Raw genomic sequence first — 11198 nt, forward strand, 5'->3', positions numbered from 1 at the left:
TGAGGGTTAGGTTTAGGGGTAGGGTTAGGGTTAGGGGATAGAATCTATAGTTCATACAGTATAAAAATCATTATGTCTATGGAGAGTCCTCATAATGATAGCTGCACCAACATGTGTGTGTGTGTGTGAGTGTGTGTGTGTGTGTGTGTGAGGGTTAGGTTTAGGGGTAGAGTTAGGGTTAGGGGATAGAATCTATAGTTCATACAGTATAAAAATCATTATGTCTATGGAGAGTCCTCATAATGATAGCTGCACCAACATGTGTGTGTATGTGTGTGTGTGTGTGTGTGTGTGTGTTTAGGGGTAGGGGTAGGGGATAGAATCTATAGTTCATACAGTATAAAAATCATTATGTCTATGGAGAGTCCTCATAATGATAGCTGCACCAACATGTGTGTGTGTGTGTGGTGTGTGTGTGTGTGTGTGTGGGTGTGAGTGGGTGTGTATGTTTTGCACTGAGGATGTTTTAGAGTCTCACTCTGTAATTTCTGTCAGTTTTTTTTGATATAGTGATATCCATTTTATTCACACACACACACACACACACACACACACACATGTTGGTGCAGCTATCATTATGAGGACTCTCCATAGACATAATGATTTTTATACTGTACAAACTATAGATTCTATCCCCTAACCCTACCCCTACCCCTAAACACACACACACTCACACACACACACACACACACACACACACACACACACACACACACACACACACATGTTGGTGCAGCTATCATTATGAGGACTCTCCATAGACATAATGATTTTTATACTGAATGAACTATAGATTCTATCCCCTAACCCTAACCCTACCCCTAAACCTAACCCTCACACACACACACACACACACACACACACACACAGTTTTAGTTTTGCATCAACACGTTCAAGTTCACGCAACTTAAGCGTTAGGCGCTAAAATGGATATAGTGTAAGCATCAATGACCTATGCAGATTTGGCAAAGTAAATTTAAATTAAAAATTGAGAAAGAGAGGCTTCAACAACTGGGCGACTTTTACAACAAAGTGACGGAGATGTTCATTCGCAAGGAGAGACGCATGGATTTTGTGTTCAAGTGAAGGTAGGTTAATGTGTTTATTAAAAATCAGTGTTATCGTGGGCCTGGGTATCTCAGCGAGTATTGACTATGACTATCACACCTGGAGTCGCGAGTTCGAATCCAGGGTGTGCTGAGTGACCCCAGCCAGGTCTCCTAAGCAACCAAATTGTCCCGGTTGCTAGGGAGGATAGAGTCACATGGGGTAACCTCCTCGTGGTCGCTATAATGTGGTTCTCGCTCTCGGTGGGGCGCGTGGTGAGTTGTGCGTGGAGAATAGGGTGAAGCCTCCACACGTGCTATGTCTCCGTGGTAATGCGCTCAACAAGTCACGTGATAAGATGCGCGGATTGATGGTCTTAGAGGCGACTGAGATTCGTCCTCCGCCACCCGGATTGAGGCGATCCTTCTTGTGTTATGTCTGTTTTATAGTTCTAACGTTAGGGTGCAGTGTCTGTTTATATTATAATATAATATTTATGTTGTAATATTAAGGAATGTAGACTGCTGTGTCTACGTTACATTTGCCTTGTGCATTCAGGTTAAGACTGTTGTCTTTGGTGGTCAGATTAGTTCATTGATGCTGTCCATAGAGTACAACAGTGACCGCACACTTTTTCAGCTGTTCCGGAAGTATTTTCTCCATTGATTTCTTCCATAGACTTTTAATAAAATCCTTCATAAAAGAGTTGTGAGCCATGAACCAAACCAACCAGCTCCGAGGAGAATCACAACATCATGAACTTTGTTTTGAGGCAAAAAAGTATTTGAAAATCAGACATAAAGACAAAGATACAAGACTGTGTACTTACCGTCTTTCATCGGTCACAAACTACAATCCCATGAAGCATTGTGAATGATGTCATTGAATAAAAACCGATGGGAATATATAAAACTATTGATTTTAGGTTGTTGATTTTAAGTATTGAAACAATATATCATTCACAGTGCATCATGGGAGTGGGCGGTCACTCCGAGACACGTTTCGTGGGTTTCGTTGGACGTGGTTCTCTGATTGGTGGATCTTTCTCTGCTGCATCATGGGTAATGTAGTTGTTTACCATGAATTCTGCTATCAAACATGATTTTTAGGGACTTCCAGTGACGCCATGCAAGGAGCAGACGTGTGAGCGATGAGCTCTGCACACTTTGCTGAATGTTTGATTATTCTCATGTTATAATCTGGTGAAATTTGTTACACCCAGTTACACATTTGTCCTTTGTTGCAAAACATGGCAAAGATGTCAAAATCCTCGGGCTCTGGAGACATTAAAAGACACTTACGTGTTCAGGATGAAAGCCCCGACAGGCCTACAGACTGGGGACTCGGTTTGGATGGTGCGGCGGGAGAGGAGATTCAGCGTCAGTTGTCCAACATGTCGGTGATGTTGACGAAGATTCTTGCTGACTTGGAGGATCTCGCTGTAGTACGTCGATCGAAAAAAATTCTCTGAGTTAGGTACAAGAGTGACTGATGTTGAAAAATGAATCGATTTTCTGGAATCTTCAGAGAGGGAATTAACCGCTAATCCGCCCGCGACCAAAGTTGATCTGAAACATCTCCTTGAAAAGCTTGAAGATCTTGAGAATAGAAGCCGCAGGAATAATGTTCGAATTGTTAGAATTCCTGAGCTTGAGGAGGGCAGAGATATGGTGAAATTCCTGGACGAGCTTTTCCCGAGTCTGCTCGACATAACAGGCCACAAGCTGGAAATCGAGCGAGCTCACAGAGTGCCAGCTCACAGATCTGCTGAGGGAGATAGGCCCCGACTGATTCTGGCCAGATTTCTGAGATCATCCGATAAAGATCTTGTGTTGCGTCAGGCGAGGAGCAAAGGGAAGCTTTCTTGGAAGAACCATAATATTTTCTTGTTCCCGGACTTTGCGAACTCGACGAGAGAAACGCGATCGGTTCAAGGAATGTAAGAAACTCTTACATCAGAAAAAGATCTCGTTTGCTCTAATGTTAACGGCCAAACTGAGAATAGAAACGAAGGTCGGTCGCAAAGTATTTACAAGTCCAAATCAGGCAATGTCTTTTATAGAATCAATGTCTGAGTAAACCATTGGATGTTTCTCATGTGAGTGGGCCTGACTCGTTGTACTTACTCTTGAGGAAGCTGGGCAACATTTTGGGTTTTTTGTGTTGGCTCTGCCGAGCGGTTGGAGCTTGTTTTGTGAATAACACTTTTCCTTAAACTTTTGCATTGATGAAAGATTACATTTGCTTTGATGTTCCCGGACAGATTGAGAGTGGATACTACGGATGAGCGCAAAATATCTACATGCTCACACAAAGGATGTCTTTTATAAAGCTGACGGATTGTGTAAGTCATAGTATATACGTTTATGCAGCCTCTGAGTGAATTGACTCGATCATCTGGGGAACCGGGATGCCGGTTTTGTTTCTTTTTGTGTTGGTTCCTCCTAGTGGCAGGAGCTTGTTCTGTTGAATAACACTCTTTTGGATCAGCTGTGGATTAACCTGTTCGTTCTTCGTGCTTATTCCTCCTGCTGGATGTAGTTTGTTTTGAGTTTTTTTACGGGACATTGGAATGATTACGACATCCGCAGAACTCATAACAGCTGGCTCACTGAACATTCGTTTGTCTGTCCGAGGAATCTGAACGGTTTTATGTCAGCTGGAATTTGTTTTGTGGAAGATCACATCTTTAAAACAGTTCTGTGAATGAATCTACACATTCTTTGTGTTCATTCTTCCTATTGACTGGGTTTATTTCACAAAGTATTTTCTGTTACGTAATTTTGCCTTTTTTTGAGCAAAATTGAGCAATCCGATGGCAAAGTTGTCGTGGGGCTCTCGTGGGCGTTCATGGACCTTTTGAGTTTAGAGGGATTGTCGCCGGTTGGCGCTGTCGTGCGTGGGGTTAATGCGCACGTTTTTCTTTTTCTGTTTGTTTTGTTCGGGGGGAAGTTCGGGGGTTGATTGTTTCACTAATGGGGAATGTGGTCTGTATAATTTTGTTTTTCACACACTATTTTTTTTTTATTATATCAATATGTCAGTTGTTAATAAGAGTGTACTATCTCTCTCCACATGGAATATAAATGGGTTAGGGCACCCCATAAAAAGAAGGAACATTATTTATTTTCTTAAATGTAAGAAGTATGAAATAGTGTTTCTTCAAGAAATGCATCTTTCCCCACAGGAAGCTGAAAAATTTGGGAAGATATGGGGTGGACATGTTTTTTCTAGTGCTAGCTCAAGTAAGAGCAGGGGAGTCATTACACTGATAAGTAAACATCTACAATTCAAATGTCTCAAACAGACTAAAGATAAATTAGGAAGAGTAATTATTGTTTTAGTTGAAATTCAGGGGCAAAGGTTGATTTTTGCTAATATTTACGCACCTAACGCTGATGATCAGGGCTTTTTTATAGATCTTGAAGGGATGTTGCAAACTGCTGGCACCCCTCATGATATAATATTGGGAGGAGACTTTAATCTTTTGATGGATTCAGTCCTTGATCATAGTGAAGCAAAAGTGTGTAAGCCCCCTAGAGCAACACTGACGCTTCACAGGATGTGTAAAAATCTTGGTCTTGCAGATATTTGGAGACTTTTGAGCCCATCCGGTAGGGACTATAAATTTTTTCATCAGTCCATAAGATTTATTCTAGAATAGATTTTTTTTTTATATCTAAGTCCCTCATTTCATCTGTTGTTGATTTGCTCAATTGGAAACATTTTAATCTCAGATCACATCCTGGTGAGTTTAGAGGTGATTCCACATATGGAGAAAAATAAATCATATAGTTGCCGCTTTAATGTATCCCTTTTGCAAAATCCTGATTTCCAGCAAATGTTAAAGACTGAAATCAATGTTTATATGGAGACCAACTGGTCCTCAGTATCCTCTGTGGGCGTGGCTTGGGAGGCACTTAAGGTGGTTCTCAGGGGCCGGATCATACAGTATGCCTCATTCACCAAAAAATCCAAAGCACGAGAACTCGTGGAGTTGGAAGGAAATAATAAAAGTGCAGAGGCAGAGCTGAAGCGCCGTATGTCAGCTGATGGCCTCAGAGAACTGACCCGATTGAAATACAGATATAATACTATTTTGTCACGGAAAGTAGAGTTTTGGTTATTCAGGGCAAGACAGTCATACTTTGAGTCGGGGTCAAAGCAGGGAAGCTTTTGGCTAGATATATAAAGCAGAGAGAGTCTTTTTCTATCATTCCCTCAGTGAAATCTGCTGGTGGTGAAATATTTACTTCAACCATTGATATTAATAATGCCTTTAAAGAATTCTATATTGATCTTTATAGTTCCACGTCTTCGTCTACAGATGAAGATATTAGGAACTTTGTGGAACCATTAGAACTCCCTAAATTGACAACTGAGCAAAAAAACTCTCTTGATTCTGAGATAAACTTGGAGGAGCTTGACGAGGTAATTAAGTCCCTACCTACTGGCAAGGCTCCGGGGCCAGATGGTTTTGCCGCAGAATTTTTTAGATCTTATGCTACAGAACTGGCTCCACTTTTGTTAGAAGTTTGTACTGAATCATTAAAGAATGGAAAGCTTCCTCCAACCATGACACAAGCCCGGATCAGTCTGATTCTTAAAAAGGACAAATATCCAAGCGAGTGTAAGAGTTACCGTCCAATCTCCCTGATCCAACTAGATGTAAAAATTTTGGCTAATCGATTAAGTAAAGTTATGACATCTCTTATACATATAGATCAGGTGGGGTTTATTTGGGGCCGTAGCTCTTCTGATAACATCAGGCGTCTAATCAATATTATGTGGTCAGTGGCAAATGATCAGACTCCAGTCACTGCCATCTCACTTGATGCCGAAAAGGCCTTTGATATGGTAGAATGGGGTTATCTTTTTAAGATTTTGGATTTGGGAGTACATATATTGGTTGGATTAAATTACTTTATAAACACCCTGTAGCAGCGGTACAAACAAATGGATTAATTTCAGATTATTTTACTCTGTATAGGGGCACTCGGCAGGGTTGCCCTCTTTCCCCTTTATTGTTCTGTCTTGCCCTGGAACCATTAGCAGCCGAGAAGGAAGATGATTTTCCAGGGGTGATGAAGGGAGGTGTGGCACATAAGCTTCTGCTTTACACAGATTATATTTTATTATTTGTCTCTGAACCTACTAGATCTTTGCCTTGCCTTTTCCAAGTTCTCAGGATACAGAGTTAATTGGTTAATTGGTCTAAATCCGAAACTTTGTCTCTGACAGCGTACTGTCCAGTAACGGCTTTCCAGCCGGGCGCCTTTCAGTGGCCCAAACAGGGCATTAAGTATTTGGAGATTTTATTCCCAGCAAATTTGTGTGATTTAGTTAGTGTTCATTTTGACCCTTTATTAAAAAGATTTTCGAGTGATGTTAGCAGGTGGGCTTCATTACATTTATCTATGATTGGGAAGGTTAATGTTATTAAAATGAATTGTATTCCAAAATTCAACTACCTGCTATAATCTCTCCCTGTAGATGTCCCCCTCTCTTATTTCAAGCAATTTGATAGCATAGTGAAGTCCTTCATTTGGAATGGTAAACATCCCAGATTGCATTTCAATAAGTTACATAGGCCAATTGACAAAGGTGTGCTAGGCCTACCCAAGATTTTGTTTTATTACTATGTGTTCAGTCTCAGACATTAGGCTCATTGGTCACTTCCACCTGAGAGATCCCCTCCCTGGTTTGTTATTGAACAGGCAGTTCTTGCCCCTATTTCGCCGTTACAAAGCATCTCTATCAAACTAATTGGAAAAGTTAAGTTACACCCCATTATTTCGCATTTACACTCGGTATGGACTAAAGTGTCCAGATTGTTTAAATCGGACATTTATTTAAATGTTGCCTCGAGTATATGGCAGAACCCAAGACTATGTATTGGCAAGTCCCCTTTCTGCTGTCCGGAGTGGATACACTCGGTGACCTATATGAAAGTGGTGTGTTGAGATCGTTTGAAAACTTGGTCCAACATTTTGGGATCCCCAGACCTCAGTTTTATAGGTATTTACAATTGCGCCACCTGCTCTGTACTATTTCTGGGAGTAGCACACACCCCCTGAGGAGGCAGATACTCTGAGAGAGGTGATTACTGCTTTTGGAAAAGGTCATGAGGCATCAGTGTATTACTCCCTGTTAATTCAGAGTCTGGGGGACGGAGCTTTAACTTCTATTAAGAAATTATGGGAGAAAGATTTGAATTTGGTATTGGAGGAGGGAGTGTGGACTAAGATTCTGAAAAATGTCAAGTCTGCATCTAGAGATGCAAGGGTTCGCCTTACGCAATTTAAGATTTTACAAAGATTTTATTGGACCCCCACTAGATTATACAGACTTGGTCTTAAAGACACACCCACATGCTGGCGATGCCAATCAGAAGTTGGAGACATAGCCCATGTTTTTTGGGGATGCGTTAAGATCCAAGATTTTTGGTTAAAGATTCAGAATTATTTGTGTGACATTCTGGACACTCAAATTTTACTTTGCCCCAGACTTTGCATTTTGGGCGATGGGGAAGTTATAAATTCGGGTGACAAATATATACAAAAATTGTGTTCTGACTAGCGTGATGATCGGTAGACAAATTATTTTAAGGGGATGGAAGTCAGACGGAGCGCCACCATTTCCAGAGTGGTGTGCGGAGATGGGGAGGGTGGCGGCTTATGAGAAGATGATAGATGGATGGCTGGGGCGGGAGGACTTATTTTTCAGGAAGTGGGGTAGGTATTTGGCAGTTTTGGAGGACTCTAGGGGAAGGGATGAGGAGGGAGATGTTTAGTTTAATTATGTATATTTATTATATATTTTTATTCATTTATTTATTTATTTTATTGTTTGTGTGTGTGTATTATTTTATGTGACCACAAGGGCGTTCTTTGGGGTAGGGTGGGGTTGGTGTTTGGGGAGGGATGTTAATGAGTGTTAAAAGTTAAATATTGATTCGGTGTTGTGTTTTTCTCTGTTGTGCTTTCGTTTTGAATCAATAAAAAATGTTAATTACAAAAAAAACATGATTTTTATCAAGATAGCTCAGACAGATGGCTTCAACGGAAGCATATAACATCGATGAACAACCTCGTAGCTCATTGTAGGTCTGTCTTTAAACGGTTTATAAGTTAATGTTGTAAATCAATTCTTACTTCTGGAACCAGACTGTTGCACTCTATTGCAGTGTTTCTAAACTGTGGGATGTGTAATGTGTGAGGACTATGATGTTGAAACTAGTAACTGCCAATCTTTTCTTCTTCTTTTTGTTGTATGTCAAAACAAGCTCTTCTGACACTATGGTTCATTGTATGATTTAATGGACATAAACGTGCTCAGCTCAATATATGACAATCTTTAATTTGTGTGATATGAGCAATATTACTGTCCTGAGTTTAAAACAGTTTGGTCATGAAGTTTGCACTGTGACATAATTGTTTCCGTTGACTGGTGAGTTCTGAGGCAATAATTTACATCAATAACATTTCCGCGACATTACACTCACCCGTATAATGTGTTTTGGGCACAGCGTTTAATAATGTGTATTAAAAATCTTTGATGCTTGCCCAGTCTCAATACCCACAGCACGTGCCTGCAACTGATCAACTACTCTGTTAGGCCACGTTCAGAATGGCATCCTTACATAATACTATCACTATTTCTGCCACTGATAGATATGACAGTTGTACGAGTATTAGAGAAATGTTGGATGTAAAATAAACCTGAAGAAAATCATCTTCAACTCGATTCAAATTCATGTGTTTAGTGCTTTTCACACTAGTTTTGTTCCAAAGAAGCTCTACAGGAAATAATATCATACAATACTAAAGGTGACAGTGAAGAGATAAAACTATGCCTGTCAATCAAATTAAATAATCATGATTAATCATATGATTATTAGTCTTTAGAAAGCAGAATGAAAAAGTAGTAATGTCAAATTAACTTAAAAAAAACAACAAAAAAAACATTATCTACGGTGGCAAGAAAAAGTAAGTCAACATTTGGATTTAATAATTGGTCGATCCTCCTTTGGCAGCAATAACCTCAACCAAGTGTTTCCGGTATCTGCGGATTAAACCTGCACAACGTTCAGAAGGAATTTTGGACCATTACAGAACTGCTTTAGCTCAGACATATTCTTAGGATGTCTGGTGTGAACGTCTCTCTTGAGGTCATTCCACAGCATCTCTATTGGGATAAGATCTGGGCTCTGACTGGGACTCTCCAAAAGGTGGATTTTCTTTTTTTGAAGTCATTCTGTAGTGGATTTACTTCGATGTTTATGGTCATTGTCCTGCTGCATCACTCAACTTCTACTGAGCTTCAGCTGGTGCACAGACACCATGATATTATCCTGTAGGATATCTTGATAAACTTGGGAATTCTTTTTTCCATCGATGATGGAAAGCGGTCCAGTCCCCAAAGCAGCAAAGCAGCCCCAAATCATGATGCTCCCTCCACCGTACTTCACCGTTGGGATGATGTTTTCATGTTGGTATGTGGTGCCCTTTTTACACTATACGTTGTGCTGCTTGTTCTTCCCAAATAATTCAGCCTTAGTTCCATCAGTCCACAAAACATTTTCCCAGTAACATTGTGGAGTGTCAAGATGGTCTTTGGCAAATTTCAGGCGTGCAGAAATGTTTCTGTTGGAAAGCAGCAGCTTCCTTTGTGATGTCCTGCCATGGACACCATACCTGTTTAATGTTTTCTGTATATTAGACTCATGAACAGAGATGTTAACCAGTTCCAATGATTCCTTCAAGTCTTTATCTGTCACTCTAGGGTTTTTTTTTTACCTCATTGATCATTCTGCGGTGTGCCCTTTGAGTCATCTTGGCTGGATGGCCACTTCTAGAGAGAGTACCTATAGTACTAAATCATCTCCATTTATAGACAGTTTGTTTAACTGTGGACAGATGAATATCTTTTTTTATTTATTTATTTTTATCCCCTTTTCTCTCATTTTGGAATGCCCAATTCCCACTACTTGGTAGGTCCTCGTGGTGGCACGGTTACTCGCCTCAATCTGGGTGGCAGAGTACAAGTCTCAGTTGCCTCCGCTTCTGAGACCGTCAATCCGTGCATCTTATCACGTGACTCGTTGTGCATGACACCGCAGAGACTCACAACACGTGGAGGCTCATGCTACTCTCCACGATACACGCACAACTTACCACACGCCCCATTGAGAGCGAGAACCACTAATCACGACCACGAGAAGGTTACCCCATGTGACTCTACCCTCCCTAGCAACCGGGCCAATTTGGTTGATTAGGAGACCTGGCTGGAGTCACTCAGCACGCCCTGGGATTCGAACTCGCGACTCCAGGTGTGATAGTCAGTGTCAATACTCGCTGAGCTACCCAGACCCCAACAGATGAATATCTAAACTCTTCAAGATAACTTTGTAACCATTTCCAGCTTTATGCAAGGTAACTAACTATTCTTGATCGTAGGCCTTTTGAGAACTCTTTTTTTTTTTTTTTTTTTCTCGAGGCATGGTCCACATCAGCAGATGCTTGTGAATAACAAACTCAAAATGTTTGAGTGCTTTTTATAAGTCAAAGTGTCTCTAACCCACACCTCCAATCTCATTTCATTAATTGAATGCCAGGTTTGCCAACTCCAGACTCTAATTAGGTTTTGCTGAGCTCATTAGCTTATGGGGTTCACTTACTTTTTCGAACCTACACTGTGAATGTTTGAATGAAGTATTCAATATGTGCAAGAACAATACAATAATGTGTGTTATTAGTTAAAACAGATTGTGTTTGTTCATTATTGTAACTTAAATATTCAAAACCAGATTTTTTAGACTAATACATAAATGCAGGTCATTCCAAAGGGTTCACATACTTTTTCTTGCCTCTGTATATTTTCTGTGGACCTTAGTTTGAACACCTCTGGTGTTGTGTTTTTTGTGCTCTAAATGAATGTGTGATGATCATTACAGTGACACACTTCATCTGCTGTACAGACGGGGGCGCTCTCTCTCTGTTCCACTCTGTGTGTGTGTGTGTGTGTCAACACTTGTGGGGTTAAGGGTCAGGTATATCAGTATTAAGTCTGCTTCAGGAAGTGTCCACACAAACACATGATAGCACAATAATAGTCTGACATGGAAAAAGTCATTCAGATGTTTGTACAGA

The 11198-nt window shown here is 40.6% G+C and overlaps 1 protein-coding gene across 1 annotated transcript in view; it reads left to right on the forward strand.

Annotated features, from left to right (window-relative positions):
• lhfpl2a (LHFPL tetraspan subfamily member 2a) overlaps positions 1 to 11198 on the forward strand; it is a 145901-nt gene that overhangs the window by 77472 nt on the left and 57231 nt on the right. The gene's annotated exons all lie outside the window — the stretch shown is intronic.

This window comes from Myxocyprinus asiaticus, chromosome 38 (assembly GCF_019703515.2).
Source record: "Myxocyprinus asiaticus isolate MX2 ecotype Aquarium Trade chromosome 38, UBuf_Myxa_2, whole genome shotgun sequence".
NCBI lineage: Eukaryota > Metazoa > Chordata > Actinopteri > Cypriniformes > Catostomidae > Myxocyprinus > Myxocyprinus asiaticus.